This window comes from Elephantulus edwardii, unplaced genomic scaffold (genome assembly GCF_000299155.1).
Source record: "Elephantulus edwardii isolate Elephantulus edwardi_28Jun2011 unplaced genomic scaffold, EleEdw1.0 scaffold00031, whole genome shotgun sequence".
Lineage (NCBI taxonomy): Eukaryota > Metazoa > Chordata > Mammalia > Macroscelidea > Macroscelididae > Elephantulus > Elephantulus edwardii.
The window spans coordinates 8,763,659-8,770,172 of NW_006399781.1; the positions used below are offsets into that span (position 1 = coordinate 8,763,659).

Here is a 6,514-nt window from a genome sequence, read left to right on the forward strand (position 1 = left end):
TAGTGGATGTTTGTAACTGTTTCTTTCCAATTTCAATCTTGTCACCTCGGTAAATGGTCCTTCACTGGGTGAAAGCTTTCCTGCATCTGGGCCACTAACGCAGTAAGACTGTGAGGAGGCAGTTCTTCCTGAGTCTCATTCCAAGTGCCTTCGAAGTTCAGGGGCTCACATTTCCATCCTCTAGAAAGCGGACTGTCAGATCTATTTATAGGTCCCCCCACCCCAATTACTCTTATTTCTAATGTTCTGTGTTTGCCATAGCAGGGCCAGAGTGCCATCTCAGACTGTTTTATAAATTTTCAATCGGCTGGTGAGGCCAGCAGGGACACTAGGTCGTGTCTAATTTGTTTTCTGGGAGGGCTTCATTCAAGTCCTCAGTGGTCCTCTGCCCAAATAGAATAATGTTCCTCATCTTCTCCAGCTGTTCCTCTGCTTCCTCAAGCCTCGTCTTTGAGAGAGATGAAAACTCAGTGCAACATCTTTTTCTTCAGCATCTACCAGGGCAACATCCTTATCCTCTGCTACGGGAACTGTCAGGGCATTAAACTTCTTCTCAAAGTCGTCCACTAAGCCATCCTTGGCCACCCTACCTTGTAGGAAGCCCAGCCAATAGCTGGCAGTGCCTCTGGTAGAACTACTAACCTTAAAGGGAGAGCTTTATTCCAGGAGTTCAGGGAGTTAGCAACAGCCTTCTGGTTTCAGGTTATGATCTCCCCAAAAACTATCCAGCCAATGGCATTCTGAATAAGTTTTTGCCCAGCCATCTTGAGATACTTCAGCCATCCTGGAGGCCCACAGCCTCAGCAGCAAGTAACAGAAGTCAGTCCTATTTATAGGATTTTGTTGTTGTTGTGTACCTTCGAGTTAGAACCAACCCATAGCTGACCCTCCAGTGGGTTTTCAGAGGCAGTTAATCGCAAGCGAGGAGATTGCCCATCCTTATCCTGCTTGTAGGGTTTAGGGGCCTGTTATTTCAGAAGTGGATGGCCAGCTTTGTCTTCATTTGGAAGCTCCGCTGAAACCTGTCCACCACGAGTGACCTGGCTGGTGTTTGAATTGCCAGTGGCATATCACCCAGCATCACAGCAAGAGGAAACCACCATAGTAAAGGAAACTGACAGACAAGTAGTGCATCACTGATGGTTGTGAGTATAATTAATTGAGAATTTATATACACTATATAAGGGAGCTCTGATGGCCTAGTGGCAAGAAGCTGCATTGCAATTGTGAAGGCAGGTGGTTCAAGGCCACCAGCTGCTCCACGGGAGAAGGATGGGCAGTCTCCTCCTGTGAAAACCTGCTGGAAAGTCAGCTATGGGTCTGTTCTGACTCTACGGTACACAACAACAACAACACACTACATACATTAGCATCTTGTTTGTAAACACCTATGTAATAATAAACCAACTCATTACTGTCATATTGAGACTGACTCATATCTGATCCTTCCTTGGGTTTCTGAGCCTATAAATGTCACAAAAAAGAGATTGCTAGTCTCTCTCACATGGGACCCCTGGCGAACTTGAACCCTTAGAGAGTCATGGCCTTTCAGCTAGCAGTGCACCCCTAAGGACTGTACCCCCAGAGCTCCCTTTGTCAAATAAAGACTGTGAAAAAGAAGGTATTACCTTCGATTTACAGATAAGAAAAGTGAGGTTCAGAGAGGCTGAACATCTTGGTTAATGTCACTCAGCTAAAAAGAGGTTGAGGCAGAATTTGCACCCAGATCTCTGTCAGTCAGAAGCCCTTTGCCCTTTTACATCACCACTGTGTCTTTTACAAACTAAACTCACTTCAATTATATCACTTTCCACCCTTAATGACCCACCATCCAGCTCCTAAAGCTGTGGATCTTAAGGAGAAGAGAATGCCTGTCTCTCCAGCAGAGCAGCTGGTGGATTCGAACGTTTCAGCTAGTAGCTTGCTTCACTGGTCTGAACAGGAAGGGACCTCTGAAACCACCTAAAGTGTATCTTTCCTTACAGATGGAGAGAAGGAAGTACAGGGAGGATCTTGTCCAAGTCTGCAAAGTTTCAGAACAAGGCCTTCTACGAGGGTTGAATGCTTTGGTTCGTCTCTGTGAGAACAGCCTTCCCAGATCAGCAGGCTGACTGGAAGCAGAGTGAAGATTTATTTGAGGGGGCAAGGGACTCAAAGAAGGCATCCCTTTCCTGGAATTGGAACTTGGGACATCTCCACACTCCGCACCCCTACACACATGTCAGCATGAGCTGGTGTGTCCTGGATAGACCTTCTGAAGCAACGGGAACACCCCTCCACTTGGGGTGATGCAAGGATGATCATTTCATTTTATAGGGCCACCCAGTAAGTTAAACACTGTCTTTCCAAAGGTATATGTAATCTGCAAATTGCCCTAGGTCCTAGCACACAAGTGAATCATATGTCAGTCCCCACTTATTCGTGTGAATTAGTTTGTGGGCTCTCTGTGTCTGTCAATCAAGTCAATTCTGACCCATGGTAACCCCACATGTATCAAATATGGACTGTGCTCCAGAGAGTTTTCAATAACTGATTTTCCCCCCCAATGACTGATTTTTTTTTCTTTACTTTTTTTTATTACTAATTTTAATGAAAGGTTGCAGAGACTTTGGATTTCCATTCAACCAGTGATTCATTTTTAAGAAGTAGATTTCCAGATCCTTCTTCCATGATGTCTCTGGTGGACTTGAACCTCCAGCCACTTGGCTAAGGTTAGCAGCTGAACCTGTATTCTAGGGTTCCATTGTGAGCTAGAATGGAATTTCTCAAATTAAGGTATCTATTCCCAACGTCTCTAAATTCTGAGTATTTTAATACTTATGATTTATATTTCAAAGACTGACCTCTTGCAGTCAAACATTTTTGTAAACTAAGCCTTCAATTCCTTACATTTATGTTGATCAAACATTGACCTGCACACCCCTAGGGACTCACTGACAGGATCTGTGATAATTCACCCTTTATTTTTAGAGGTGAGTCCATTGCACTCCATGCTGGGCTGCTAACCGAAAGAGTGGTGGTTCAAATCCAGCAGCCGTTGCACCAGAGAACGACAAGGCAGTTTGCTTCTGTCTAGATTCACAGCCTTGGAAGCTTGATGGTGGGTTGAAAACAATTCGTACATTACACAAGTTTAACATAAGCAAGGACAGACATGAGTTCAGTCACAATGGGCTTTCCCAGCCCTAGCAGCCCAGAGTTGCAGGCTCTTGTCTTGGGCCCGTCACCACTGTAGGCCTCAGTTTCTTCAGTTACAGCATCCACTCGCTCTTCACCACCTTCACAGCATTTTCTTTCCCAGGCCTGTTGCCAAGGGGCCTATGAAGTTCAAATGCAGCCCGTGAGGACTTACTTAACAAGAGCTTGATACTTTCCTCTGTGATAGTTCAAAGTAGGAGGGCTGCTTCTGTCTGCTAGGCCCAAGTGGACTTTGTGGTGTGTTTGACTTTAGGCAGGGCCTTAAGCCAATGTCACAGAGAGTGAGGCATTGTGGGCAAAGGGGAGGAACAAAACCAGCTGTGTAAGGGTGGGCTTGAGAGGAGAACCAGAGGCTTTGGCTCTATAGCCAAAGGACCTCAGCCATGCTGTCCTGCTCCAGGGTGCAATGGGACATATTGAGCCCAAGGACTTTCTCAAGATCAGTTGAGGCCGTTCAGTTCACCCAGCTGAAAATGAACAATGACAGCCAACAAACTAATTCACGGGATGACTTACACGTCCCTTCACTATGTTGCGAGGTCCCAGAGAGCTAGTGGAGGTGAGCTAGAATGTTTCCAAATCCAGAATGCAGTTCTTGACCTCAAGAATGTTTTCAAGTTGTCCAGCCCTCTTGGCCACCCCTTCCTTCACCACACACCCTAGGAAGCCCACCACTGGCTCCAGCAACCCACCTCTTCAGCCTGCAGGGCTCTTGAGCACACAAGCCTGGGATCTAGAGGGGGTTTGAATTTTATTTCCACTTAAGAAAATAACCACATCCTGTTTCTGGGAAGAAGAAAAGAAACTGGGTGGAGGGTCTTTAGTCCACCCTTCTGGGTCCCTGATCCTTGGGCTACAGCAAAAGAACTCAGGCTGGAAAGAAGAGTGAAAGGCAGAACCTGTAAAAGGCCCACCCAAACCCACCATACATGCACCCTACCAACAACGGGGCAGGAGGCCTCCAACAGCCTTCAGCTAATGGGGCTGTGGGTCCCAGCTTTTTTTTTTTGGTAAAAAAATTTTATCTTTTATTTGTTTGCTCACAAAGTTCATATATGTTGTGTTTTACACTATTCTTCATTCATATACTGTTTCATACACTCATTCTCACATTCTTATGTGCCGTTGAGTCACTTGCTACTTATAGCGACCCTGTACAACAGCCCTGAACCCTGCTCTGTCCTGTGCCAACCTTATTTTCTCTGACACAGCCACTCGCATTACCTCAGTCACTGAATCAATCCATCTCATCGAGTATCTTCCTCTCCTACGCTGTCCCTCCACCTGCCCAAGCATGACATTCCTTTCCAAGGACTGGTCCCTCTCTGTAACAAGTCCAAAGTATGTCAGACAAAGCTTCAGAATCCTTGACTGCAAGGAGCAGCCTGGTTTTTCCTTCTCTAGGACGAACTTGTTTATTCTCCTGGAAGTTCAGGGTATATTCAATACTCTTCTCCAGCACCACAGCTCAAAGACATCAATGCTCTTTCTATCACTCCTAGTCATCATCCCATGCACTATGCTTCATAAAATTAATCACCATTGGACATGCCCATCATTACCCTGTCTTTTCAGGTCCCCCGGATCTTTCTCAGGTTCTTGTCTTGAGTCCACACAATCTTGCCTGGACTCAGCCCTTGGAGTCTCTTTTCCTTTTGGCTTTGGGAAGCTTGTAGTCTATGCCCACCCTTCTGAATTTGAATGAAATCTTCCCCTCACTCAGACCTTTTGGAGCCCACAGGCACCTCCCTATTAGGGAAAGGAGCGATCTATCCACCCAGGTCTAAATGGAGAATAGCGAGGCCTGTCAGAATGAGGCTGGGGCCAGCCTTATGTCCTCTTCCCTCAGCAAAGATATAAGTGAGAAACCCAGATTTCTCATGCCTCCTCTAGGTTTGTGTGCTGCCCCCTTGACCACCACATCTGCTGCCTCCCTCTGTACCATTGTCACAGTCTCTGATTTCACCACCAGCAAGGCCTGTGTTCAATCCCTCTCTGCCACCATGATTCGCATCACCTCCACCTATCAACTTCTTTCTCCAGCTCCACCCTAAGCATGGCTGCCTCCTCCACATCAGTCCCCCACCTCCACCACTGTCACCACCTCCTTCTCCATTCCTATGATCCTTCAGGGAGCCCTGGTGGCCTCGTGTTAAGGAGCTGTCCTGCCAACCTGAAGGCGCATGGTTCAGGCAATCTCCTCTTGTGTGACTTACTACTTCTGGAAACCTGCTGGAGGGCCAGCTACAGGTCTCTTCTGACTTGATGATACAAAAAAATAACGTGACCCCTTTTGCCTCTCTGAACCCTTGTGCCCTCTGCTACAGAATAGTTACCACCACCACCGTTCCCCCCCCCCCCCCCGCCCATTGTCATCCATTGAGGCTATGAGGTTACTAGGACATAAAGAACTGCTATTTGAATTAATCCTTCAACCTCTTCATTTGCCCAGCCCCAGAACATCCAACTTTAGACGCCATCGCCCCAGCTCCTCCGGACTTCTCCTGGAAGATGAAATTAAATGCCTTGCTTTTTATTGTTAAGGAAGATGATGTGTCTCTTGCCGGTCCTGATTTACCAGGCCCATCATTCTGGCCTAGAAGGAAATTGGATTACTCTGACAGAATGTGTTCTTTGGAAAGCAGTGCTGGCTATTACCTAATTCCTTATGACCTAGTGTGCTTGCAGATTGATTTTTTGACGACGTGTCCCAGTAGTTTTCTATTATAGCAGCTCAGCTGATGGGCCCAGCACTTTCAGCGGCGTCTGTTTTCCCCCAGGTTTAAAGAGACGCAGGGTTGGGCTGCCTGGGTCTTGCTCTTGTCTCCAGGCCTCTCACCAGTTCTCCATAAATCCCTCCAGAGTGAGAGCTAGTGATTTGCCTCCAACTTGGGCCAATTCCTTAAGTACCTAAGCATGTAAGTCATCAGGGCCTGTAGATGTGAATACACAAGTTCTTTCCTTATTCCCCCCTGGCGTCCTGCCCTCTCATGATTCCATGTGGTGCCTCTTTCAGCTTTCGGATCACAGATGACCTTTTTAAGCGAAGAAAAAATGAAAAGCCTCTACTTTTTTAGTGTCACTGCTTAGGGACTTTCTCTTTCCATAGAAAATGTGAGCCAACAACCTTCTTACCCCTCATCTCTGGCCTGTTAGAATCAGAAAATGTTTTTCTCATTCTTTTGAGTCCTGGTGCAAGTTCTATCTCACTTCTGTTTCTGAAGGACTTTTCTGATTTTATCTCCGCAGCCTTTTGTGATTTCTTTGTGTGGGCCCCTCCTTCACAACCTGGCCTGATTTCCCCCTTTCTCCGGCA

General features: G+C 46.6%; 1 pseudogene; it reads right to left on the bottom strand.

The window, feature by feature from the left end:
• Nucleotides 1–289: 289 nt before the first annotated feature.
• On the bottom strand, nucleotides 290–764 carry LOC102864545 (annotated as a pseudogene).
• Nucleotides 765–6,514: the final 5,750 nt, after the last annotated feature.